Here is a 27,650-nt window from a genome sequence, read left to right on the forward strand (position 1 = left end):
TTGGATATAACATTAATATTAAAATACTTTAGGTATTTCATTGCAGCATGCTTGAACCGCGGTTCAGCATAGAAACACCCAGATGCCTAACTTGAACACAACACGGCTTATTAGCAGCATCAGTGAGGTATTGTTAGACTACTTCACCACGCAGGTGGAGGGTGTAATTTTGAAGGCTACTGAGCACTGTGAATCTCCCAATGTATCACAATTACAGAAACACCTGTGTTAAATAACTTTGCACTGATTCCCTATGAAAATGCATGGTGTTCAATAGTCCTTAGAATTAAATGCCTTGCCAACAAGCCACAGGTGTACACCACAGGAGCACATGATAATGTAATTGTGAAGGATGCGATGACAGCTCTCCATCCATAATACCACCTTCCCAAGATGCACTCATGCATCTATTTTATATTTAGGTATTTTCTAAGCTTCAGAGTCATCTAAGCAGGCAGCATCAATTCCAAAAGTAGCTCTAACTAGGAAAGAAAAAAACAAAAACCAAAACCCCCCATGTAATTCAGGTTTAAAACAGATTTAATCCAGTCCAGAAAGGGACAAATGCAACCACCACCCACTCACCTGCAAAAGACCCCCACAAAAAATACATGCTAATACTTTAAATAGATAGGATAACTTTGATCCTATAAAAATTGAGGGGCTGCCAAAAGCTTTCCTTACAGAAATTGTTACTACAGAAACTAGTGACAAGATAAATACTTCAAATATTTTCAAATCTTTATAGAAATTTTATTAATCCTTTAAGATCTACAGGCTAGTTTGAAAATTCTATGGCCATTGCACATATCTCTTGCACAAAAAAATTGACTGATTTTTAAATAAATATATTTGGATTCTGCAGACACTGACTGGTGTCGGTCCAATTCTATGAAGCAGAATTTGTGCAAGGACTAACTACCACTGAAAAATTTGTGAGGCATTACATGATGTGAAAATTCCAGAAACATTTGGACATTTTGATCAGACATCTGTGAGAATGCCAAAGAAAATAACCAAGTGCAGCTACTAGAGAGCCTTCTTTCAAAATATTTCACAATTACAAAAAAAGAGTATATATTATATATGAAGGTTTTTGATCAGTAAGCATCTCAGAAACAGTATCCTAAAAGATTCTATAAAGTGGTAAAACTTTCAGTGGTAATTTGCAAAGCACTGATCTATCCATATTCAGAAATGAGTACTGCCCTTTGTTTTATTGTTTTTGTGGAGAACGTGGCCTAAAGAATCAGTCAGGAAGACTTAATTTTCTCATGATTACAATTAAGAGATCCTGTACTGCCGAAGTGGATGACTGGATGAAAGCAATTCCTGTAACTGTATATGACTGGGGAATAGATGTGAACTTGGCTAGCTCTAACAAGAGGAAGAGCAAAGTAAGATGGACTAAGTCTCCTCTTGCTTCTCTCTGCTTTTGGTGTCACTTTTGAATCATTTCTACAAGCTTAGTCTGTTCATGGATACACTTACCTGTACAGAAATTTGTATAACAACTAAACCGTACAAAATGTGTTTATTAGCTCATGTGTTTTTACTTTGCTTTAATGACAGAAATCGAGAGTAGCCTCATCCCAAATAGTTACAAATTTGTGATGAGTTCAGTCCAGGTTCCTTCCATTGCAGTTGAAACTTTGCCTTTAGTTGCCTCCCTTGGGTCCTCCTATTTTCAGTAAGGATGACATTCACTCACCTTTTACCCACAGCCTAATTATTAAAATGTTGAGTAGAAATTCTAGGGGGATAAGAACAAGCAAATCTGTCATTTCCTAGTCTGCAAATATGCTAAAAGAATGAATCATAGAATCACAGAAGAAACTTTTTCCATCCATAATAGCCACTGTGTGTCAGATTCGTGTCATTTAATTGCCATAAATATGAGTCAGTAACTTCTTCCATTAACTTGTATCTAATTGTCCATTGATTCTGGTGCAAATTCTTTCCTCAAAGTGCTGAATACTGAGTAGGGGTGAAATTCTGTAAATGCCTCCCATTCTGCTTTTCTTTCTCATACATAAAGGACAGTTAGAGACTCAGTCCTTTTTAACTGCTCTCTCTCTCTCTCTCTGTTGTGGGGGATGTGTGTGTCTTCTCAACAAGAGAATCCAGAGCGAGCTTTAGAAAGAAGCATCTATTATGCCACAGTCTTTAAGGTACTATGATTTTAATAGCTATCAACATGATTGATGATTGATACCAACGCTCAGCAGTGGAAGGCTTCAGGGGATTAAACTATGAGACTGAAGCTGAAAATCCATGGTCTCAACAATAAAAGTCACTCTCTTTGATGGGTACAGTGGGAGCAGATAACACACACTGTCCAATGGTCTATGCAACTGCCTCCTGATTTCTGTGGATTTGTTCAGAAAATTCAAAATACACAAAAGATATTTTCCCTCATATTCAGCTCCATACATGGTTGATTCATCATCTCTCCCCTGGATAAACAAAAAAGGAATTGATATCTGTGCCCAGAGAGCAGTGTAAATGGAGTTAAATCCACCTGGAGGCTGGTCATAAGTGAAGATCCCCAGGACTCAGTACTGGGGACAGTCCTGTTTAATAACTTTATTAATGATCTGGATGAGGGGATTGAGTACATCTCCAGCAACAGGCAACACCAACTTGGGTGGGAGTGTTGTTCTGCTGGAGAGTGGGAAAGCTACAGAGGATGCTGGACAGGCCAGGTCCCTGAGCTGAGGCCAGTGGGATGGGATTCTATAAGGCCCCGTACCTGAGTTGTGCACTTGGGTCACAAGAACCCCATGAAATGCTACAGTCTGGGTAAAGAGTGGCTGGAAAGCTGCCCATTGGAAAAGGAGGTGTTGGCTGGGGGTGTTGGTCAACAGGCAGCTGAACATGAGCCGGCTGTGGCCAGGTGGCCAAGAAGGCCAATGGCATCCTGGCCAGTATCAGCAACAGTGTGGTCAACAGGAGATGGGAAGGGATTTTACCCTTATGTTCAGCACTGGTGAGACCACACCTTGAATTCTGTGTCCAGTTTTGAGCCCCTCACTACAAGAAGGACATTGAGGTGCTGGAGCGTGTCCAGAGAAGGGCAATGGGACTGGTGAAGGGTCTGGAGCACAAGTTATATTTGGAGTGGCTGAGGGAGTTTGGGTTGTTCGACCTGGAGAATAAGGACACCTTATTGCTCTCTACAACTGCCTGACAGGGAACTGTAGCAAGGTGAAGGTTGGTCTTTTCTCCCAGGTAACAAGTGGTAGGAAAAGAGAAAAAGGTCTCAAGTTTATCCAGGGGAGGTTTAGATCTTGTATTAGGAAACATTTCTTCACAGAAAGATTGTCAAGCATTGGAACAGGCTGTAAAGGGGAAGTAGTGCAGTCACCATCCCTGGAGCTAATTGAAAGATATGTAGATGTGGCTTTTGGGAACACGGGTTACTGGTGGACTTGGCAGTGCTGGGTTAATGGTTGGACTTTATGATCTTAAAGGGTTTTTTCTAATCTAAACGAGTCTATGATTCTCTGATTCCCTTCTCTTTGCTTTTGTACTGTTGATATTTTCATGTAATACACTATATTTCTCAGCCCAGCTTCTCTTCCTGCTCAATGTTGTAGTTAAACCCTAATCCTGCTCTTTTGAACATCACAGTCTAAGGTAATTCAGTATTATGAATTCTTTTTCAAGTCATAGAAGAGGATAAAACAGGTCATGAAGAAACAAATCTTTGCTGGTAAGTAAATAGCTTTGATAACCTAATTGCTAAGCATGACAAAAATCAAAAGATGTGGAAATTTATTTAATCAAATAACATTTCATTATTTGTTTGCATGCTTCTGAGCAGTCCTTTCATACTATTATATAATAATAGACCAAAGTTTCTGTCCTGGATCAGATTAAAAACAAGGCCCAACTAGAGACACAAAAAATCCCACACTTAAATATATCTGTGTTGTAGTCCCACATACTTGAAAGTCCATGGTTATGAGGGAGACAGCTAAGCACATACCTAAGTCCTTAGAGGATCAGGGAATCTAAATAAAAATCCATAGCCCTTTGAAGTGAGTGCATTGGCATCAACTTCTACCCATATTTTCTAAAACATGGCATTAAGATATTCTCAAAGAGTGGTAAAGATTTTTCTAGGAATAATATACACCATACTCTGAAAATTTCAATGGCTACCACCTTTCCTGAACAAAACCCCCCCACTGTTTTGAGATCTGGTTAACATATATTGAGGAATTATCCTGGGGTGACGTTATGACGCCGCTTTATTCCTTAACTGTCCACTCAATGCCCGAGGACGCTGTGCCTTTAGGGTGGACCCGGGGGGCAGGGCTGGAGCCACGGGACCAGGGTGCAGGTCAGTTCAACGGCTCAGCCCCAAGGGCTCAGGGCTTCGGGGGCTCAGCAGGGCTCGGGAGGGAGTGCGCCGGGAGCGCTGTGTTGATCTTCGGGGTTTTTTTGTGTTCCAGCTAGCTGGGAAAAAGTTCTGTTGGGTTTTTTTTCTTGTTCTTTTTTCCCTTTCCTTCCCCTTGCCTCACTGCCTCCCTTCCCTCCTCGCTGGTCCGGGGGGCCTGTGGGGGCAGCCCTGGCTGGTCCGAGCCCGGGTGTCTGTTCCCTCTCTGGGAATTTGTTGTATTTTGAGGGTTTTTTTAATCCTGTTCTACCCTGGTTTGTTTGTGTGTTAATAAACAGTTTGTTTTTTCCACTTTCACTTGCTGTGACCCACTTGTCTTATTGGTGGAGGAAAAGGGGAGGCCCTTTTCCCTTTGGAGGAGACACCCATTCCGGAGTGTTTCCTCCTGAAGTTTTGTCTCCAAAACCAAGGCAAGAACATAACATATAATCAAGGATACAGATGATATAGAATTAAGTGTACACTTTAAACAAATATGAAAAAAATAAGCTGAGGTGGTTTAATTTGAGATGTATAGAAGATAACAGAATATAACACTTCAATGGTGATGAGGTAAGCCAGTCTTCAAGCAAATCGATTTATTCAAACAAAGTTGATTTCTTAGTGTTCATAATTTTAAGTTCTATCCATCCATCCATCCATCCATTCATCCCTTCACCCACCCACCTTTTGTCCCACTTGCTGTGGGAGAACAGTGGACACAAGAGTACTATTGAAATTTAAAGGCATTTCCCTTTTTCTCAAGCAGATTAAAACTAAACAGAAATATGGGGACTCACCCACAAAGATTTTTAAATGTTTTTCAAAAATTTTGTTCCACTTCACATCACTACAAAAGAATCATTAATTTAAAGAGTCTTGTGTATTACCTCCTTCTTTAAAGTCATTTTTGTCTGCGTTCTTTCCTTATTTAAACAAATAGTGTTTGGTTACAAAAAGTTTACTGATCATTGTGTTCATGGATGCTCACAAGCCTCTGCATATTAGTAAGAACAGTAGATATCATGATCCCTGTTTAAGATAATTTCTGGGTTAGGTCTGGTAAAAGCCTAAAAATCGGTACCTCAGTGGATGCACTTACAGAGACCAAAAGGACAATAGCTGTGCAGCTAGACCTGTAATCACGGTAACAGTTAAAAATAAATTAATTCTGTCTACATTCTTGAAATTCATTTCATGTCCAGGGACAACAAACAGAGTTTCATAAGATGGTTACATATTGTACTCTTGAATAATTTTGGGAAGAGACTTATCTTAAAGTAGACTATAGTTTTGGTAATTTCTCCTGTGTATAGAAAGATAAAAGTAACTCAGATTGCACTCTCCAGTTCATTCAATACTGTATCAACTGCTTTGATATTTTCTGAAATATTAGCTGCATAAAATTAAAGATTGTTGTTTTCACGTTTCCATTCATCTGAGGCTGCATGCAGCTGTTTCTTGGAGGAAGAAAACACAAGCATTGCACTGGTACACAGGCTCTAAATACCTTTATATTGGCAGCATGACTGATTTCTATCACTAATACCCAAAGCAGGGCTTATCATGATCTTCCTTCTTATCTGCTTTCCAAAGAAGTTTATGAATGCTGATATATAAAAAGAAAGCTGCATAAGTACAAGAATACTCACACACTCTGGAGAATGTTAAACAGAAGATAAACATGTTAGCTGTTACATTCTGGATATCTGTGTCCAGCTTCTGCTAGTGCAAATCAGTTTGATGGTTTCTTGTCTGTCTTAGTTGCATCAATCACAAAATATTGATGCTTTTGGCTGATTCCCTTTAACAAGAGCATCCTGTGAAGATCAGGATGGAGATATGCATTTAGAACTGTGCAAAAAACTTTTGAACATTGTCATTTCTTCCATTTCATAAACATTAACCCAGTGTAAAAATATCTTAAAATATCAAATCTCAGTGAAGGAAAGAATTTCTTGCTGCTGCATCTACAGGCAGGTCTACATTCCTGTTCTCATAACAAACTGCTAACTAGACAAGAATGATGTTTCTTCTGTAGGAAATTCTCTGCACTTTAACTTAAAAAGATAATGTAGGAGAAAAATTTAAGTCTGCTCCACTTGTGAATGTGTCTTAACACTAAACTATTTTCTGTTTATAGAACCTGTCAGAGAATGGCTATCAGTGAAGTATGAAGGCTAGCTGTCTAATTGAGACCCATCCAATTTCCTATCATACTCAACATAACTTGTGTCATCTGGTTTGAATCCCCAAGATTATATGTAAATTTATATCTAAACTGGGAGCCCAAACGTGCAATTTCCCACCCCTCTACTTCTGTATCCCTGTACCTTGGTTTTAAAAATGGAAAGGAAAGCCTGTCCATCAAGACTGAAAGGGAACAGCAACATGATCTGACAGCTTCTCACTATTGATCCTTTAGGAATCAGGATTCTTGCATGGGCCATGGTACACATCTGGTACTCAGCATAAACTTAATTTTTCTGTAGCTAGGCAACGATGTGCAGATGGTAATACTTGCTGAAGACAGAATAATCAATGAACGTGAAATGTTCCAGCACCACAACAGCACAATATTTGAGCAATTGGACTCACTGTGATACACTTCTGTTTGCTAATGGTGCATCCAAATTTAGGTAAACTAGCTCAGTGTGCAGCCCAGTTGCCATTTTGTGATGGCAAGTAGCACAGAACATTACAGATAGTGATGCAGGAGATTTTCCTGTTCTTCCTTTTTTTCCTAGTGTAGAAGAAAAGTCCTTCAAAACGAACATATATGCCTGCCTCTGTGTGTTTGTGTGTGCATGTTCACGGAAAATTATAGTATGCACCTTGGTAATCTCCATATAATCTTTACATGCTGTGAGATTTAATAGGATTTTCATGCTGATCTTGTAATTGTTTGCTTTTAAGTCTTGCTGTTTTTCTTTAGGAGCAAATGGCCCATGGCTGCAAGAACCCAAAGTTAATGGCACTGAGTTATCTCTTAACCATTCTCCAGGTTAACTTGGGGCCAGTTATCTGTGCATACCAAATTAATTCCTAGGACACTGCAGCTAAAGAGTGTGGATTCACTTGTTATGTACAGTAACCTCAAGTTACAGGTTTCTAATATTCATTAAAATATTTCAGTAAATACTGAAAGACAAACAACCCTTGCAGACTGGAAAAAGTCCATCCGGTTAAGAGTACAGCTCAAGTTTTCATGGGAAATTTAGACTAAACAGAAGACATAAGAATGTTTTATTATAGACTAAAGTGTAATAAGAGTAGACATGCTAATCCACTATCATAGCTAATATTTATAGTGATAAATCTGATACATAACCAGAGAACCAAAACCTTATTTATTTTAGTAAGACAAGAAGGAATCTGTTCTCAGCATTTCTCAGCTTCTGGACACCTCCTTTTTGTCAGATTACTAAAAAAAAGAATGCTGACTATTATATCTGGTAACAGCTTGGGAAAATGATATAGTAGGGTGTGGAAGTTGCTGGATTTTTAAGTCACTTACAAAATTATTTGAAAAAGTCAGTGTTCCAAAGACATTTCACTTCTGAGACCTGATGTGGGCACTGACAGGGAAAGAACAGATAATTTAATACAAAATTAGCAGTAGAAGTAGACAAGACCAAAAAAAAAAAAATCTGTGAAGAAGGGCCAATGTGGAAGGTGAGTATATTCTTTTGTGAATGGTGGAAAAAATACTGAATGATATTTTTAGGAGCCTGGAAGTTAGCTGAAGAGCCTGGCAAGTGACAAAAAGACGCAGCAAAAAATATTCAGTGGGAAACATCTAGAAGAGAAGCCAGGAAAAAAATGCAGTTTTGAAAAAGGATTTCTTTATTATTATTCTGTAATTATTGTTGGTTGTTGAACTTTTTCCTGCTTTAAACAAGTTGGAAGTAGACATTTTCTTTGCAGACAAAAGTAGGTGTTTTTGTAGCTCACACTGGCTTTCCTTTTTTCACTGTGGACAAGAACCAGATAACATTTATCAGCTCTCTGAGAGCTTGATCTTGCACCACTTGAGTCAATAGAAGTTTTTCTAGTGACCTCAAAAGGCTGAAGATCAAGCAATGAATGAATGAAATGTCTTCCATGCATGTGCCAATAATAATAAACTCATCCCATACCCTGGGAGTGCATCACATCCAATATCCTCGCCCTCCCCAAAACACAAAGTGAAGTGAAAGACATGATAAGCACCCAGCTGCAGCTGTGACATCTTAAGGGATCTCATGTCGGAAGGTAAAACAAAGCTATCAAAAACTCCCAGAATAAACCACTCATTACTAAAGAAAACCGAACATCTCTGCTTTATACTTTCACAAAATCCTGTAAATAATAATGTTGACTGTGAGACACATGCCTGCCCATTTTAGGGTATTAGATTTACCATCTTAGGAGCAAGAAAAAGAAAACATAATCAACAGGTAAATGTTTATTAAGTGGAAAACAACAGATAAGTGCAAAATGCTCTGCTGAGGTAATTGCCATGCAACTTTGCCAAATTTAAAGGAGGCAATTAAGCTAGTTCCTTAAGTTGGCAATGTTTGGTTACTTTGAGTGAACCAGCATAAGCTCTTTTCTTCAGCTTTGCACATGATCATTGTATTTCAGATGGAAAACAACATTTTGCTCTTTTAATTGTAGAATATGCCTATAAACAGCTAAAGAATTCTTATTATTCTTTATTCATACAATTCTAATTCTATCTTACTTTGGCTAGGGTTATAATATTTTAATTTTACTTAACTTTTATATTTAAATTTAACACATATATAAAGGGCTAGAGCATCCACTCTGATGTTGTTTGAGAATTAGTCTCAATTCAAAATATTTTCTAATAAAAAGTATGACATTGTGATAAACTGTGTGGGCTTAGATACAAGCTTTGTGTTAAATTCTTCACAAATATAATCACCTACATATATTATTTAATGATTGTTTATGATGCTGACAATATTCTTAATAGATACTAAATGCATTGCACAAGGTGTCTGTTTAGTGACCAAGCAAAATGTTATAGAAGCCTGCTACTTATTTCAGACATGGGAGCTGAGTTTTAGCTGAAGAGGAATAAGCTGCTAATGCTGAAGGCCTTAGATCATCATTAACTATTTAATAGATTATTCTGATTTGCACACTAGGATTTAATCTAAGGCTTTATCTTTAACCTCTTTCTAATCTTAAACATGTATAATACAGCTTGAAGTTGATTTGTGAACTTCATACTGACCACGTACCAAATGTTGGCTAATACAGCTGAAAAACTGCTAATGTACCATGACCGTAATCTTCTTAGATGCTACACCTTTTACAGTTTTTAGAAGACCTTAAACTGTGAATTTCCAGGCTGCAGGCAGAGGCACCGGGGTGCGTGTGGAGGGGTGAATATCACTCACTGCTTTCTCTCCATTAGTGTACAATAGACTGAAATAATCTTATCCTTTCTCTCTTTATTGTTGACTTCCTACACAGAAGCTTTCATGCTGGATTCTGTTTAAAAATTGTGTCAGGGGACAAACCTGCAGAAGTTGTATAAAAAGAGTAAATTGGCAGTGGTGAAATCTAGAGTTCATGAACTAGTCCTGAGTTGCTTTAAAAGTTCATATATACATTTTAAAACTTAGGCCAGTGAAAAACTGAGAGGGGCAATGGATCTCATAAGGGGATATGAATTCATAGATAGTGACCCAAAATATATGCAAGATATGAAAAATGAAAGAAAAACAATATATATTGAAGACAAAATGCACATATGCCAGCATATAATCATCTAAACATAAACACACATTTTTTCGGGCACAACAGACATTGTTTTGTTAGAACACTCCAGACATTTTACTTCTGCCCTAACCACTTGTGTGTACAGCAGTCAGATCAAAGCATCAAAATGTCATGCACTTCATGCCTGAAGTCTCCAAGATGTTTTTCTCTGCTGAGGGTAAACAGGCCAAGGAAGATGATATGCTAGTTAGCTTGAGAAAAAAGAAAAAAGCAAAAAGCTTTCTTTATTCACAGAACCATTGAACTGACACTGCAGTAATTAAAGAAGACAAGACTACAAAGCATATCCTTGGACTGTACCTCCTGACTCAGATGGAGTCCTTGCGTGTTAGGAAAATTTTGTATGAAAGGTCAGAGTTTAACTTGCTTTTTGTTAGTCATTTACTTCAATCTGCTGTTTATGACTACTTTCCATGACTGATTTGGAAGCTGAAAACATAGGGATTTTCATGACCTTTGTTTTGCTGTACTTTTCCCACCACTTTGATTGTAAACAGAGAGGAGTTTGTTCTTCTAGAATTTTTATCCAAAATAGACGTGGCTATTTAGTTTCCATTTTATTCTTATAATACTACTGAGGTGGAAAACAATGTGAAGAACCATCTATTCTTTATTTCAATAAAAGTTAATGTAAGAAAGTGCAGTCCCTGCACAGCTGCTACAGCAGGAACACAGGAATGCATGGGCTCTGAAAAACTCATATCAAAGAATCCTTATTTTGCTTCCATTTCTACCATGTCTTTGACTGCCATCCAGAGGGACCTGGACAGGCTGGAGAGGTGGGCCCATGCAAACCTCATGAAGTTCAACAAAATGAAGTGCAAGGTCCTGCACCTGGGTTGTGGCAATCCCAGGAACACCAACAGGTTGGGCAGAGGAGTGACTGGGAGCAGGCCTAAGGAGAAGAACTTGGGAGTGATGGCTGATGAAAAAAAATTGCATGATTGTATTCACACTAGGGATAGATGCCTTAAGACTATGAACTAAAAACTTGACTGATTGCTAACATGTTCTGCACAAGATGTCTGATAGTAAAATCAACAGTTGGAAAAAACTCCCCCAAATAATCAACATCCTGCTGGAAGAAGTGGTTATAACTCCAAAAGTAAGCAGAGTACTTGATCCCTGGTCTTTCAGGAAAATAGAAGTATTTACTTTTACCATAGTAAATAATTTGTAATACAGAGGTGAGTCGAGCTGTGTTGTTGGATGAAGTTTTAGGCTTTCAGTAGAAAAGAATCCAGTCCAATTTTGAGGCCTTAAACATCCTTAAAGCAATCGAATTTTGCAGTTCTTATCCAGCTCCCTAGTTGAGAGAATACTATATCTCAAAGCTTCATACATAATTGACAAAAAGTTTTCTGTCAAGCTCAATTCTGCAGACTGAATTATCTCTCTCTCAAAAAGAAAAGGCAATCCCCATAGATCAGGTTTGAATCATGGGTAGGATAGAGATGTTCTCAACCTCCCTGCCATCTCTAGTAAGCCCAAGGATAAATATAAGACTTCAATGTCCAGGGCTTTTATAATACCAAGAATTTTGCTCTATTCTTTAAGAAGGAGTAAATCCCCTTTAAAATAATGATGGAAAATGTGCAGAAAGGCCTTGGGTGCCTAAAAAGAGTATGCTAGGGAATGAAACAGTTTGCATAAGCGATAAGAATACTTTTGGTAGTGTAATAACATTACTTAAACTGGAATAAGTCTTCCTGAACCTGAAGGAAACTGGTTCACTCTAGGATAATCTCAATCACTGGCAAAGGCATAGGGAGAGCTTTTGCCCCTGCACAGTTTTCTCTCTATTACAGCCAGTTCTATTCACACAGTGGTGTATGATCCTTATCTAATGTAAGTCAGCACATTTTATTTTGTATAATCTGGCTGATACACAGTCAGGACCCAGGAAAAACCCTAGGGAGCATTGCTTACCGAGCCTCACAGTTTTTGGTTTAGGGTTTGGATATACTTGGTATAACTTGGTATACCTCCTCTATGTGACCACAAATGTTCCTACCTAGTCTCCCAGACCTCTACAGGAAGGTAATAGGAAGGTCATCATGTATGTACAAACACATCATCCATTGTCTAACATTATTTTACTATGATACTAACTTTCTATCTAGAACAACAGTTTATCATCTTATGCCCTTAACACACCATAATTTCAAAACATTAATATTTTTTATCCAAGGCAGTGAAATTACAGAATGGTATTTTTAGAATTCAATATGATGAAAAGAAAGTTCAGAATTAATTGGAAGAGCTAAGTGAGATATGGGAAGCAACTCAAAGCAGCTACGTAGCAAGATCAAAAGACCCCCAACAAAACAAGATGAGTTGTGATCCAAGGAGACAGGAGGACAGCTGTTAATAGCAACATGGCAAAGAGAGATATGAAAAAATATTTAAAAAATAAATATGCAAACCCTTCCTAAAAACTTTTAAACTCTTAAAGTAAGAGGAATCACAGCATCAGGGTAAGCTTTAAGAATATTGCAGATGAGCGTTTTTCCAGATCACTAAAACCATACACATACAGAGGGGAGAGAAAGGGAACAAAGAAAACAGAAAGAACAGCAAAGGTACCAAGCAGAACAAATGTCAGAAGTAAATGCACAGAAAACAAAATAAAAACCTGAACAACAGTAAAGGTCAAAGAGGTAATATATTTCTTTATGGAGAGAAATTTGAGGGAGAAATAAATATTGAGACATAGATCAGCACAAAAATTTATATTAAAGAAACATTTTATTGTCATGTATTAAAGTAATTTACTGTATTAAAACTGTATTAAAAGAAACAATGCTGTCCCTGTTAGACTAACAAGAAGTAAGAAATATGTGAAAGAGTCACCTGATTATAGAATTGGCATAGCCTGAAGGAAAGTCAATATGTTTATTGCCCATAAACAGATATGTTCCTATGTTCAGCTTCAAAAAATTGAAAAAATAACATGAAAATGACACGGTCTTTCAAACTTTTCATTTCCATTTTCTATGGGAGTGAAATGTTATTGTTAGTGATAAAAGCATAGACAGAGAATCTAATGCCATGGAAATATGGCGCTTGATTATACAAATTTATTTTTTTAAAATTATATTAAGCAATATTAACATGTCTTAAATTTCATTACTATTAGCAGAACCGAGGAAAACTTGAAATACCATTTTAGGTGTTCAATTTCTTGACAGAACAGTTGTTTTTTTCATTGCAGTAGCTCGGCTGAAGATCACTTACAGTGGTGGTAATGGCATGAATCTTATTCTACTCCTTGTGGTATGACAGAAGCACTGCCTGGAGAAGTGGAATCAAACCTGGTTTTCAGCTGTCTTTGTGTCGGCTCTTTTCTTCTGCTGGCATGAGTTCAATACATAGATAACTTTGAATATGTGGAGAGGCTTGACATTACAGCTCTGTGCAGACTCCGTGTGACTGCTAGGAGCCACTGGAGGTGAGAAAGCTACCCCTGCTGTTAGTGTTGCAATCACCTAGGAAGAAAATGAACATTGCATTTCTCAGTCCACATGCACTTAACATCACACTGATTTCACGTGCTCTACTAAGGTGGCTACAAATCTTAAGCCTTTTCTCAATTATGAAAATTAGTGTTATTCCTTAAAGTTAAGTAGTTTAAACTTGTTACAGCTTATGGGTATTGGTCCCTGCAGGTAGCATTTTTTTTCAATGTCCACATCTGTTAAAATTTCCAAAACAGTCCAATATGGGCTACATTTAGAGTCACAATTTGTCTAATGGCAAGATACAGCTATATTGCCTCTGCTGGTAGAGAGGAACAACTTCTTTCAGGCTGTTCCATGCACATGGGGAGCATGTGCACAATTTACACAAAGTATTGTACAATTTTCCCACTTCTTGGATATTCCTCTAAGAGACACACCCTTAAGAAAAATATGAAAGAGCAAATAAGGGTTGGAGTGCTCTGATTTCTCCTCCCCATTCCCTAATCCTCTTCAATGTCCTATTCCCAGAAAAGACAGAGGGAAAAAATTGTCTACAGGCTCCATGAGCACAACATGTCTGGGGAGAAGCAGCCTGGCTGACCAGGCTGCGTTTTTCTAACAATTGCTTACAACTTTGGATCTTGAGCTGGCTTGCATTCATCTGCGTTGGAAAGCACATGTATCAGCACACAAACAACTGTGCAAATATACCTTTCTTTCTCAATGTTTGGTGGCTTGTAACAACCATTCATGACTAGAATGACTGCAACATTTTTGAGGCTGAAGAAAAAGCCTTAAAAATTCTAATTTACTGACTTCACTGAGTGTTCCTGAATAATAGATTTACTGGTTGGGTACTGATAAACATGCAAAATTTTTAGTTAATTACTGACAGCAGAATAAACCTTATGCTCCCCTACACACTCCTGTGACATTAACATTTCCTTTCAGTTCTCTCTCATTGACTTGTTGATCATTGCTGAAGTTAACTTTGTTTAACTTCATCTTGAAGTTAAAATGAAAGGGTTTTCCTAAGGGAGTTGAACTGTTGTAATTATAATATCAGGCTCAGATATTGTAATTATAGCTTAGTTTTAAAGCAAGAAAAGTCCATTTCAGTTGTGATAGATTTCATATATGTTGGTTTCAGCACAGAGGTTGAAGTGAGTCATAAATCAAAAGTGCAATCAGAATGGTACCCAGCACATGCTCCCTCTTCCTTCTCCTTCATTTAAAGCATCTATTGCAGACTGGGTTACTGCTGAGAGAGACATTAATTTTCCACTGTTGCTTCAATAACATGAAGCAAGGTGTTTCCCACAGGCCAAGATATTCTCATCCTTAAGTGCTGCTTGTATGCTTCTACAACTTGATATATTCTTGAAGGAACAGTTGAATACTGAAGATTTATCACATGGAAGTGCTTTTTTTGATCACCTTGATGAAATATTTTATTGGAAAGATTCCAAATGAATAATTATGGGTTTTTTCTACTTGATTATTGTCAAATTTGTTGTGCTAATTCTACAGCCTAGATTACATTTTGACTTTTCTTCTAATAAAAGTCTAATGCATTAATATTCAATGCTGTATAAATACATAGAAGATTTAAGTATGGCACAAATGAAAACTGGTTATGCCTTCAGCAAATGTATTTCTGAACTTTTAATAGATTTTTCCAAAACCTGCCTTTTCATTCTAGTTCATGACAAAAATCCATTTGGAAATGCATTTTGAAATGCTGAACTGGAAGGTTTGAAAAGACTGAAAAACAGCAACAGCTAAATGGCTGTACTTCCCTGACAGTTACTTTTTGCTATTTCTGGTTTTCTTCTTGAACATTTATCAAGTGCCTGACCAGTTCTAATAAGCAGTGGCAAAAAGATCTCTAAAGGCTCAGAATCTCAATGGTGTTTCTGTGAGGAACTAAAGTCATAAATTTATTTTTTTTCTTCCAAGAGTTCCAATTTAGACAAAGAAATAGTAAAGGAGTAAGCATATTATATGTTTTGGTTCTGTTGTTCAGTTAGACTACAAGTAGTAGAAATACTAGGATATCTTTTTGGATACTGGGATACTTTTGTTAATTGTTGGAAGATGTTTTTCCTGTTTTATCTAAACCAGTTTTCCTGCTTTTGCTTCTGGTCTGATTTCTAGGAAACTCAGTAAACTTAGAAGACTTCTTCACAATTAAATTTAACAAAATTTTAAAGAAAAAGAATGATAACATTTAACCATTTCCCCAGTCTAAATTAGCACAAATTAAATGCCAAAGTGCTAAATTAATACAAGCCTTAATGAGCTCTGACTTGTAAACCATATGGCACCTGAAGCTAGAGAAAAGTATTACAATGTAAATGTACAGAATTTAAGTTTGTTGTTTTGTTCTCCTTTGGCTCTGTTTTCAAAAATTCTCAGGCAGAGGATATCTACAGATGCTTCCTTAGAGATACAGCTGCTTTGAAAATTAAATCCACAGTGCATCAGTGCAAGCTATTTCCCAAAAATGTGGCACACTGGGGAATCATGCTCTATGTTCGACCCTTTTTTTACTTTTTATTCGTTTTTATTTTCTCTATGTGTTTTATGCTTTGCTTATATGATGCATTTCTGAGGAAAACAAAACCAGAGACCTCAGGACTCCTTCTGACAGGACAGGACAATTTTAACAGCTAAAACAAAATACACACATTTGTTCCAGATAGTAACTGGGTTTCCAACTCTGCTACAGCAGTACCAACAAGGAATACAAGCAGTTCCCCGATGGGATATTCCCTGCCTGCACAGGGGGAGCTCACACAAACCCATAGGCTTCTACTTTGTCCCTTCAGGTGGAGCTTAAGAAGCAAAGACAAGGTTATTTCCCAAAAAGGCACAACACCTGATAGCACAGGCTGGGCTCAAAGGAACAAACAAATGCTTTTTTATGTTACCTTTTCCTCGGGTTCGGATGGAAAGACCCTCCAAATGTTAAAAGTGTCCACAAAGTAAGATCAAATGAAAAAGAGTCAAAAGGAAAAGGAGCTGTATTTTAATAACAGACTCCAGCAAAAGAAAGGTAAAAAAGGCAGAGTGCAGGTCTCCAAAACCTCAATGTGTTTTGTCATTAAATATAATCATCTGAAATTTGAGGTGCTTATCCAAAGCACATTGTCAGACAAGAGCGATTTTCACCTTTTTTTGAGTCTTGTGTGGGCCGAGGTGCCCCGGTGGCGGCGGCAGCGCTGGGGCAGTGCCGGGGCTGCCCGGGCCGGGCCCAGGCGGTGCCAGCGGCTGCAGCGGCCCCAGCGCAGGGCACGGCTGAGCCCCTCAGCCACGGGCGGGCGGGCGGGCGAGAGCCCCGGAAAAAGCCTGGCCAAGGGAGGGCAAAACGCTGCCCGGCAGCCAGGGCTGAGCGGGGGGAAACAGCCCTGCGAACTCGGGATTTGAGAAAAGAAGGAGGGCGGAGGTTTCTCAACATCTATTTTAACTGACAAAAAATTAAATTAGTTTTCCCCAAGTGAAGATCTGGCGGGTCAGTCAGGTGTCCTGATTCAGACAACCACATTCTTTCTCTGTTTCAGCGTTTCCTAGCTGTTGGACTCCTAAGAGGTTTAGACAAAAGGAAGCATTAACACTATGTATTTAGGCTGCCAGAAAAAAGAAGGAAAGGTTCATCCCTTCAAAATACGAGAGTGGCTCCCATGTCCTGTGACAATTTCATTTGATTTGTACCTGTCATAGACTGAAAATAGTTCATGCCTCAAACATTGATATAAAGTTCTGCTCATTATAAAGAAGCCACAACCAAAGAAGCCTCCCTGAAGAGTGGGACTTTGAACTGAAAGCCAAACTGTTGATTAGATAAAGGGTTCAATCATCTCAGGCTGAGGGAAAGGTAGGCATCCATAAAAGGTCAAAGCCACCAGCTGCAACTATCCCCGGCTGAGTTTGGGGTCGGGGAGAGCACAGCTCACAGAAGCCAGGTTTACACAGACTCCCCCCAGCCGAGCGGGAAGGAGGAGGATTTGGGTGCATGGTGCAACCTCTGGTGAGAGGCAATAAACACCCATCCTCTGATTACACAAACTGATCCAGCTGTGGAACCCCCAGCCCCACAGGCCACATCCACGGGACTTTCACGTGAGAGGCTTGGCCCCACAGGGCTGCACGTGGTGCAACAGACCCAGAGTCTGCTGTGAGAGACTGACCCCCCATCCCAGGGGGACATGGCTGGACATGCCCACCCAGCCTGAGCATGTATACCCATGGGATTCTATGCTTTCCAGGGAGACCTTCACCACCAGGAAGACCTGCTGAAGAGGATCATCGAGGCACCAGTGAGACCCACGGAGCAGTGATATCCTTTTATTCTGTCTCTGTCACTCTTCGTCCCCCCACCTATTTTCTACTTCTTTCTTTCTCCTTTTCTTTTCTCTTTCTCTCAAATTTACTGTACAATAAACCCCATATTATTGTCACCAGCATACAGTCTCGTTTGCACCTTAATTTGGGCAGAGGAATTTCCAAAGTATCTTAATAAAACTGGATCATAACGGTACCACGTTATGAACTGCCATAGGAATTAAGAATTCCCCAGACGATGTTTTACCTGCTTGGGTACAGCTCACACTGCCCTAGTTTTTGCTGATGTCAATCTATTTCCTTTGCTGATGTGCATGAGGTCATTTAGTTCTGCAAAGATTAAATCCAATGATAATATAAACTAGTCAAATGGTTGATAGGGCTGTTAAGTAGGTTTGTATGGCCTGTCTATAGGGATCTCAGGACCCAGTTAAAATTAGGATAAATTTTAGTTGTAATGAATCAGTAACCAGGCACTGATCATGACTATTAATTATTGATATTACAGCTCCATAGGTCCTAGCTAATAAGAGAGTTTCATAGTGCAGTGAAAGTACACCTGTCACAAGACACTCCTTCTCCTAAGCCTTACAGTTCAAATGGAAAGAAAGATAAAGGCTAAGAAAAGAGAAAGGAAAAAAACCCCACACCACTCAAATATAAGAGTAGTTACACAAGACCATGCTCCAAGATCAGTGGCAGAAGAAGGGGCAGAAGCAGCTTTTTTAAGTCTGAGCCATGTGATGCTCACACTGAGCATGAATGTCTTTGTCACACATGAACACAAGGGAACAGAGATCCCTTACTGCCTCAACCATTAGCTGTATTCTGTCCCTGAAAACTCAAATGCTTCCAAACGTGCTCACAGCTTCTTCAGTTTGCTCCCACTTCCTCTGCTAACTCCAAGTCATTATGCTGCTGATGGATTTTTCTGGTAAGCAAGTGTTATCCTTCCCATAAAACAAGACAGGCAAAACAAATACATGACAGCATATATGGAAAATAATGCAAGTGCTTTGGCTGCTCCATTTTCTGCCTGGTCCAGAAAATTTTCTCCATTTTCCAGTCCAACAGCTCTGGAGAGGGGGAAAAAAGCATGTGTCTTGTATTCATACGTGTCTTGGTAGGGACAGCCAGAGATTGGCACAGAGGACAGGAGGTGTATCTGCATATGTGACTTTCCTCTTCTTTCCTTGTAGACCCATCTAGTCTGATCTAAAACAAGGCCAGAATGCACCATTTTATCCCATGCAGGAAACTGCTCTGAAGTCATACACTCAATCTGTACCTTCTGGAGTCAGGGTTTTGCCACTGACTTTTGTAGAAATTGGGTCTGGTGGGGACAAGGATGATTTAGCACTTAACACAATGAATAGATTTTAACTAGATATTTTGCAATTTAATAAAGAGTCTGTGCAATATTTCTAAGTTGACGAGGGCAAACCCTGTTAGAATTGAATTTTTAATTAAAATTGTTACTGCCTCTTTCCCCTTTTGGTGTCAAATAGATCATTTACATATTCAACATAATTTCCCTTAATATCTAAATAAATGTTCCACTTAATGAAAGCATTTAAGCAACTTTTTAATGAAACAGTGAAATGTAATATATAGGGCTGAGACTAATTTTCTTGAATTTTAACACACACATAGAACATGTTATGAACTAAGAAAAATATTTTGAAACTGATGGGCTGTAAATTACAACCCTTGGTGTATATTCGTTTTTAATTAATTTTCTTAGTCATCTTCCATAATCCTAATAGCTACTTGAAAAAAACTGTAGATGCCTTGGGGCCGGCAGGGAGGGGTTTGAGGGGGGATTGTACATTTGTATTTCTGAGATGTTTAAGAAAAGCTTATTAGCCAACAGTAATAAATAAATAAATAACAAAATATTTCAATAGTATACTCAACAGAAAGGCTGCTCAGGTTTTACTTTTATGTTAAGCAAGTATCTTTTTTTCCCCTCCATGAATACAGTTACAGATTTATTTTTTCTTAATATCTTAAAATAAACCAGTAAAGAAATATGCACTCTTTGGTTGCATTTCTTATTAAAACCCCCTATGTTTAAGAAATATCACTGCAGTGATTAGAGAGAGAATATATTATCTACCTAAACAGGCACATTAAGAAGAGTGACTTAGATGTTTTAAATGATTTACATAACAAAGCACAATTAGGGATAACTCAACTCTTTCTGCTGAGAAATTGTACCTCTACCAGAGCCTATCTAAGCTCTAAAGAGCTACATAGCTGACTGATTTCTGAAGAAATCAATAGTTTTTGTTTTTCTTCTGTGGCTTCTTTTTCTGCCACTGGCTGATGTCATCTTCATCAGACTGAACGTTTTTAATAGATGTTTCTGTCTAATTACATTTTACAAATACTGTCTCTTTAGAATTTTAATGTAAGCTTCTTTTATTGTTTATGACACAAATAGCTTGTGAAAGAATACAGAGGATTTTTTTTTTCCACAAAAGGATATATAGCGCACAAACATTTCTAACAAAGAGCATTATGAGTTGCTTCCCTGTATAGTATAACTTAGTGTGATACATGCCTTCCAATGATGTTATTTTAGTGATCCAGAACTTGCTAGCTAGAGTTCACAACCTGTACATTTCACCTAGCTTTTCAGGTTCACTTCACACAAATATGATTCCAGATGAACTGCAGTGCAAACAAGTTCCACTTCATCTTGATTAGTGCAATTTCATCTAGGGACCAATTGACCTCTATGTGGTAAGACTAAGACCAGAGTTTCCCTTTCCTTTGACTGTAAGATAAAGATGTGAGTGGTCAAGAATCTCATCGCCATAAAAACATATCCTTTGGGCATATATAGGAACTGCATGCATAATAAATGCAGTAATCGAGAACATCCAAGACTTAAAGGAGACAATTTTTTTGTTGAATTTTAATAAGCCTTCATGTTGTGAGATACGAAAAAATGTGGTTTGTTTCCTAAACATCTTAAGCAAAGACAACTGTTCAGTTACGCACCCTGGGGTCAGGAGCAAAGCAGTCTGCTCAGCTCACCTCCAAGTACTCACAAAATACCACAACTGCCTGAGCAAAATTCCTGTGTCTTTAACTTAAGAGATGTTACCAGCCTGACTTCTGCACAAAAGTAGCCTTTGGTGCAAGCAGTCTGCAGGATGGTTTGGGTCCTTATGTTTCTCAACACCCTATTGTGCAAGACTGACTAGCGAAGATTTTTAGAGAATAAAAGACCCGGTGGATGGTATTTTACATTCTGAGAATGTTTTCGAAAGGTTAGAGAAATGATTTTGGATGTTACAAACTTCTTTATTGAGTATCCCGAACTACAGAACAAATGTTGAAAGAAAGAATCAGTAAATGACAAACAGAACAAAAAGCAAACATGGTTTTAGCACATGTAGGTTGTGACATTTATCTGATATCTTTCTTTGAAAAAAATCAAGGACATTGCTTTGATAAGGATTTGCCAGACTAGGAAAATCTATTTAACTTAGGAAGGGAACAAACTAAATAAGAGACAACAATAGCTCACGTTAAAAATTGGCATATCAGGTTCAAAGGCAGTTGCAAACTTTCTGAAGGGTTGATGTTAGGTTCTGACTTAAACATTCACATTGAGGTTTCAGCCTGATAATTCTGTTGATTATGTAAAGTAGATGTACTGTCAGCACAGGAAAAGATGAAAATCTTACTCTAAGAAAAAACAAAAGACCTTGAGGACTGAAACAAGGAAATGGCATGAGATTTCGTAGAAAAGTGCAAGGTCATGCATTTGAAGATTAATAACAAGAATTTCCTCCTCCACATGGAAAGTCATTAGTTGGAAATGTCAGAGGAAGAGCAAGATCTAGGTGTATTAGTCAATTATAAGATTACTATGAACCATCTCTGTGAAGTAGCCATGAAAATGTCAAAAGCAATCCTAGGATTTTTCAGCCAGGTATTTCACAAAGAAATATGGAAGTATTAATGTCATTGGAGCAGGCACTCCTAATATATCACCTGGAATGCTGCATATAATACAGGTCTATCATGTTGTAGGAAGATGTATTGAATGTCAGGTATATTTCCACTGAATGCTAAACCTGAGCTCACTTCTAGCAAGCCTACTTACCACTGCTGTGAAGTCCTCAGTCAGGGGCACCGATATGAGCTGTGAGGCTGAATTTGTTATTCTGAGAATCCTCCGCCTCTTTTCCTTTTATGGATGTGATCTGATTGAAGTGCTGTTAACTGCAGTCAATATTTGGAAAATGCTGCATGAGCACAACCTGGAAGGGGAACAAAGAAGAGCCGCACTGATGATCACTGGAGTAGAAAGCTTGTCTTGCAAGAGAAACCTCAAAGATCGTGGATCAAATAACCTAGAAAACCTGGAGAAGTGCTGTGATGGGATATATTAATTCAGTTCATTCATTCATTCATTCATTCATTTATGCAAAAGAATCAAATCACTATATTTAGGGCAGAAAACAGAATACATTTCAGGATCACAGGATGAGGGAGGCAAGCAAGTTTTAAATCTGAAAGTGGTCTTCCTTACAGAACTTCAAACCCCTCTTTGCAAATATATTGCCCCCTTTCCTACCCTGTGCACATACTCCCAGAGCACAGACACCAGACTGCATTGTAATTTTGAATTTTAAATTTTGACATTTATAAAACTTTGAGTTATACATATGACTCAATGAAATATGGTAAGAGCTGCATTTTCCAACTGGAGTTAGCAATATCACACTGCATAACAGCTGGCATTAAAGTGTCACCATTGTTTTCTTTATATAGTTTCTTCTTCCAGTCTTAAGTCTACTCAAGCACTCACAAAACAGGTAAATGTAAGTGTAAAATACGAAACTCATTTTAGATTTTATTTTTGCGCATATTGTTTCAAGGGAATAACAGCTTCCCCACAGAAGGAATTTGCAGTGTGAAAATACAACATTACATTAACTTAAAATATTTGACTTCTGGAAAAATACCCACCAACCAAAAACATTTGCCATAGCTGGAGAGGTGGATGATGTTTAGTTAGAAGTCTAATCTTCAGCACAACAAAGGCATGGGTCAAATAAAATACCCAGGACTTGTGTCTATGTATTTCAGGAAGAATTTAAATGAAATTACTTAGTATTTACTAACAGCAGCTGCTAAATTTGAGTAATTTGAAGCACCGTAAATGAAAGTTATGAGTCTTCAAGTGAGATCCTTGTGAACTGCTCTGCTTTAGTATATCCATGGCACCAGTTAGTCTCTCAAATTTTGTTCTTGAATTTGCATGAGGCATTTAAAAAACCTTGGGGGAACAGTTTCAGAAGCACTATTTAATTGCCTCCTAAGTCTTGAACTGGATTTTGGAAGAAACTTCTTCAGGCTTGCTGATACTGCTGATGGAGGCTAATGCAATAATTGACACTCATAGATCCTTATGACTCAACACCTGAAAGTTCCTAGACCTGAAAGTCTAGAATAATTTTTCAAAAGAAGAAAAAAGCCATATTCCCCATGTTCTTCATTTCAATGAGAAAGGATTGGGAAGACAAGATAATGCTGAACTAAAAATTAATGATGTTTTCTATGTGGCCTCTAGACTTCCTGAGGGAAATGAGGATCACTCCCTTTTACAGGCCCCAAACTTCTATTCTTTGGTATGCTTGTTGTCACAGAAAATTACAGCACAAGAGCTTTAAGAAGTAGAAATCACAGCTTTCATTTGCAATATATTCTCATGTTTTATGAATAAAATACCCAAAAAACCAGAATTTCACAGAAGTTTAGGGAAGAATAGGGTGAAAAAGAAACAAGATCCTCTGAACCAGGGGGGTTCTGCCGACTGTTTTACCACATAGTCCCATTACACTTGGTGCATACTCTTGCAGTTCCTCAAGCTGGACACATGCGTAGGGCGTAAGTGCACACACAATAGGAGACTGTCTCACCACTAGGCTTGGAAATCTAGCTGGGTCAGGTGTCACTGCCATTGCTATTAGTAGGCCTAAGGAAAAAAGGGATGATGCACGTAAGGATTGTTTCAATTAAACAATTGTACTCCTCCCTAGTACAGATATATAATTACCAGAAATCCCTTCCATTAATGACTCATGTCAAAACATTTAGGAATAGTATTTTCCATATTCCATTCCTAATTACTATTTAATAAAATTTCCTCTGATTTTCTTCAGTAAATCATTCTATGAGCCTTCAAACCTCTTCCACTCTTAACACTTCTACATTCTCTAGCTGCTGACTTTACTGCTGATATTAAAAGAGACAAAGGTAATAAGGTGTCTAATAGAAGATTGAAGTTAGATTATTTAACTTTCTCATTGATTTTTTCTCCCGTTGAAATTCAAGAAATACTGAGAGCTGTAATAAACAGTTTACACTGTGTAATTAGGTTTAGAATTTGCTATGGGAATGTTACATGAAAGAGAATAGGAATGCTTTCAGTAGCTTAGCTTGTTCCAATGCCACAGAACAGAAGGTTTTGTAGAATCTTCATGAGCGTACTCCATGCAGGCTAGTGGTTTTTGTACATAGTCTCTGCTTCAAACTCATTAAAGAATGATATCAAGGAGAAGTTCTCAACTATTTGCATTTTCAGCATTTTTTTAAATTTATGTAACATCTTTGCATCATTAAATGCTAGGTCCTGTCTGAAGTTAAATTCTTTCTTTTTATGATAGAGACAACTCTGTTTTAAAATACCTAATGGTCTTTTGAGTGAAAAAAAAAAAGTGCATAAAGAAATAGTGTTCTGATTCTCTTACCTAATCATACTAAATGTAAAACCTATTTCTGTAGACTCTTATTCTGGTCCATTGTAATTCATAAAACAAACTAATGAAGACTGACAAAAATAGCTCCTTTTTTTTTTATTTTAAATGATCCAATCAGATAGCATGTTTTATTTTATCAAATGCTTTGAAAAGAAAGCATGAAGAGAAAATCATCAAAGCACAGAGTACCTGCATCAAAGGTACTCAGATTCTAGCAAAGCAAAATGAGGATAAAAAAATTTAACTAAATCAAACCTCCAAATGGCTAATTAAAAAATAGCTTCTATTTCACAGTTTATTTTAGTTACAATTTGACTGTCTTTGTCAAAATTACTGTTGTAATATGAGATGTGGGAAACAAGGAGGATTTCATTTTGAAGTGTACTCTTAGCAGTTAATTTCACTTGAGCTCAGATAAGCTTCATCTAGGCACTTTGGAAGACTTCTATTAAATGTCATGCATAATTACATAAAACTTGTAGAAATTTATAATCATCATACTTTTGGATGCTTTCAAGATTCTGGAGAACCTCTCAAGCAGTACTAGTCTGATACTCAGCTTTCCTGTTAAGCAGCCAGCTGCCTTGAAATTCAATTTACAGAATGTTTTTCATTCATTTTGCAAGTAATCAGTTTAAACTTGAACAAAAATATTGAATTGACTGTGGAGAAATGTGGCTGTTACATTCCATAATAAAATACAGTAATTTGGCATGGCCTTTTATTTGAGGGGGGTTTTCTTTAATATCACACTGCCAAATTTTGATTTGAGAACAGGTTGCTTGATTTTACTTTCCTTCTGTAGGAGTAAGAAAACCACTGTATCTGATTATTAAGAAAAAAAATATTCTTTTTGGAAAAAAAAATTACCAACACTGTGATCAATGTCATCATAGTGTTGCCTCTCAATGACTGTCTCACAAAGCAGTTATCCCAGATTTCTCCTCTGTCCAAACTGATCAATGGCTAGCTCCTCTGACATGCAATTAATAAGATGTATGTACGAATCCCATTTACATGGCTGAATAAAGGGCAATCAGGCTACACCTGGAAAGAAGTGTAAGGCTCAGTACATCTGGACAAAAATACAGTACAGGGTAAAAGTACTATTTTTTCTCAAAATAGCTCATCAGGTTCCAATAGATTAGTTAAATGTTAAAGCATTAATAGGATAATGGATATTATGAAGTCTCAGTAAATTAAGAATAACAAAAACATCCTAAATTAGTTGAAGCTTTGTTTTAACCTGAGTAAAAAACTCACCTTGTATTCAACATGACTATATGTATGCCTGAAACAGTTATCCCCATCAATGACAGAACATCTACATTTGTGATGCTTAGATAAAAAGTAAATCACTAGTTCTTCAGATATACTAAAAACCATGGATAGAATGTCTTTTGGATAATACACAGGGTAAGCAGGATCCTAATTTTGAGAGTCCTTTATTTCTGTGTGTATGTCTCCGGAGTATTTTCCATATTTAAATACATTTATTTTATAAATAAACTATACTTATACATTTCTTTTTTATGTTGTGCTACACTTGCCATAACCTACAAGGTGACACAATATTAGTCTGAGAGAACACGCTTAAATTAGGCACTGCACATGGGAGTCCTTTGTCTTCACCCTTCCTCCTCCTTCATTTTATCTCTCAGTGGTCTGGTATAGACTTTGCAGGTGCCTTGTCTTTATCATCCATTAAGAAGCATGAGAATGTATACTACTCCCAATATGCAGATTTTCACATTACCTCACATACTGTGAGAAACCATTTCATAAGTCAGACCTGGAAGGGAAAACACTGTGAGAGGCACTACTACCTCCATTTTTTAAGTAGTGGCAATGATAAACACAGCTTTGTTTTATATGGATAAGTCTTTTAACTGAAGTTTGTCACAGTTTAGGTCTTCACAAAAAGCCTTGGATTTCATTTATTGGCTACACAAGAAATTGTATTTCTCACCAAGATTTTTTAAATTAAAATAGTCTTGATAGCCATAAAACAAGATCCTGAAGGTCAAGACTAGAGCCAGTTTGGGAGGTTACTGGGGAAAAGGTTTCTGTCCCCACAGCACACAGCTCTATCCTAACTGGAGGCCAGGGCTTTCTTCAGTATTCATTGCTCAAAGCCACTGCGTGATGGGGGCTTCACCGCAGCCTGCTGAGAGCCTGAAGAGAAGGCGTGTAACTAGGGCTGGGACTGAGCTCAGAAACAGATCAGACATCTCAGTCCCTTGTTTGAGCAATCTTGGGCTCTCTGCTGCTGCCACCTAAGATCATCCTGAAGTACGTGTCAAAACATTTTGCCATGTTTTCATTTTACTGGGCCTACATGTGCAATGCTGTTTAACCAATTCCCCCATGTTTGTTAGCCTTGGTCATTGCCCTGTCAAGGTGCTTGGCAGTGAGGCATGCAGCAGTGCTCCTTCTGTGCTAAGCATATCAAGTTGGATTCCAGGGGGCTGACAACTTCCAAAGCCTTAAAGTATCAGGTCAGAATCAATTCTGACTTCTGTTTCACCAGAATGCTGTCCTTGACTACAGGAATACCATCGAGTAAAAAACCAGATCTTCTGTTTGATTATGATGTATTATCTGGTATATAAGAAAACAGCACAAATGAAAACCACATTAGAAATCTGGGATTAGGGTTGTCTGAGCTTGGTTAGATAGATATCTCTATGTTTTTGCTGTCCCAAGGACTCATTGCTCTTCTCCTTTTACAAGGTGCAGCTATTCCATGGATTTGTCTTAATATTATGGTAATCTGTTGTCCGATTCTGATTATGGAAAGTGCCAAATGTGAGGCGTTGTCCCACAAGGAAAAACAGCATTCCAGCTAGCAATGTGTTTTTCAGGAGAAAAGTTAACTTT

The sequence above is a fragment of the Corvus moneduloides genome, chromosome 1 (genome assembly GCF_009650955.1).
Source record: "Corvus moneduloides isolate bCorMon1 chromosome 1, bCorMon1.pri, whole genome shotgun sequence".
In the NCBI taxonomy this organism is placed as follows: Eukaryota; Metazoa; Chordata; class Aves; order Passeriformes; family Corvidae; genus Corvus; species Corvus moneduloides.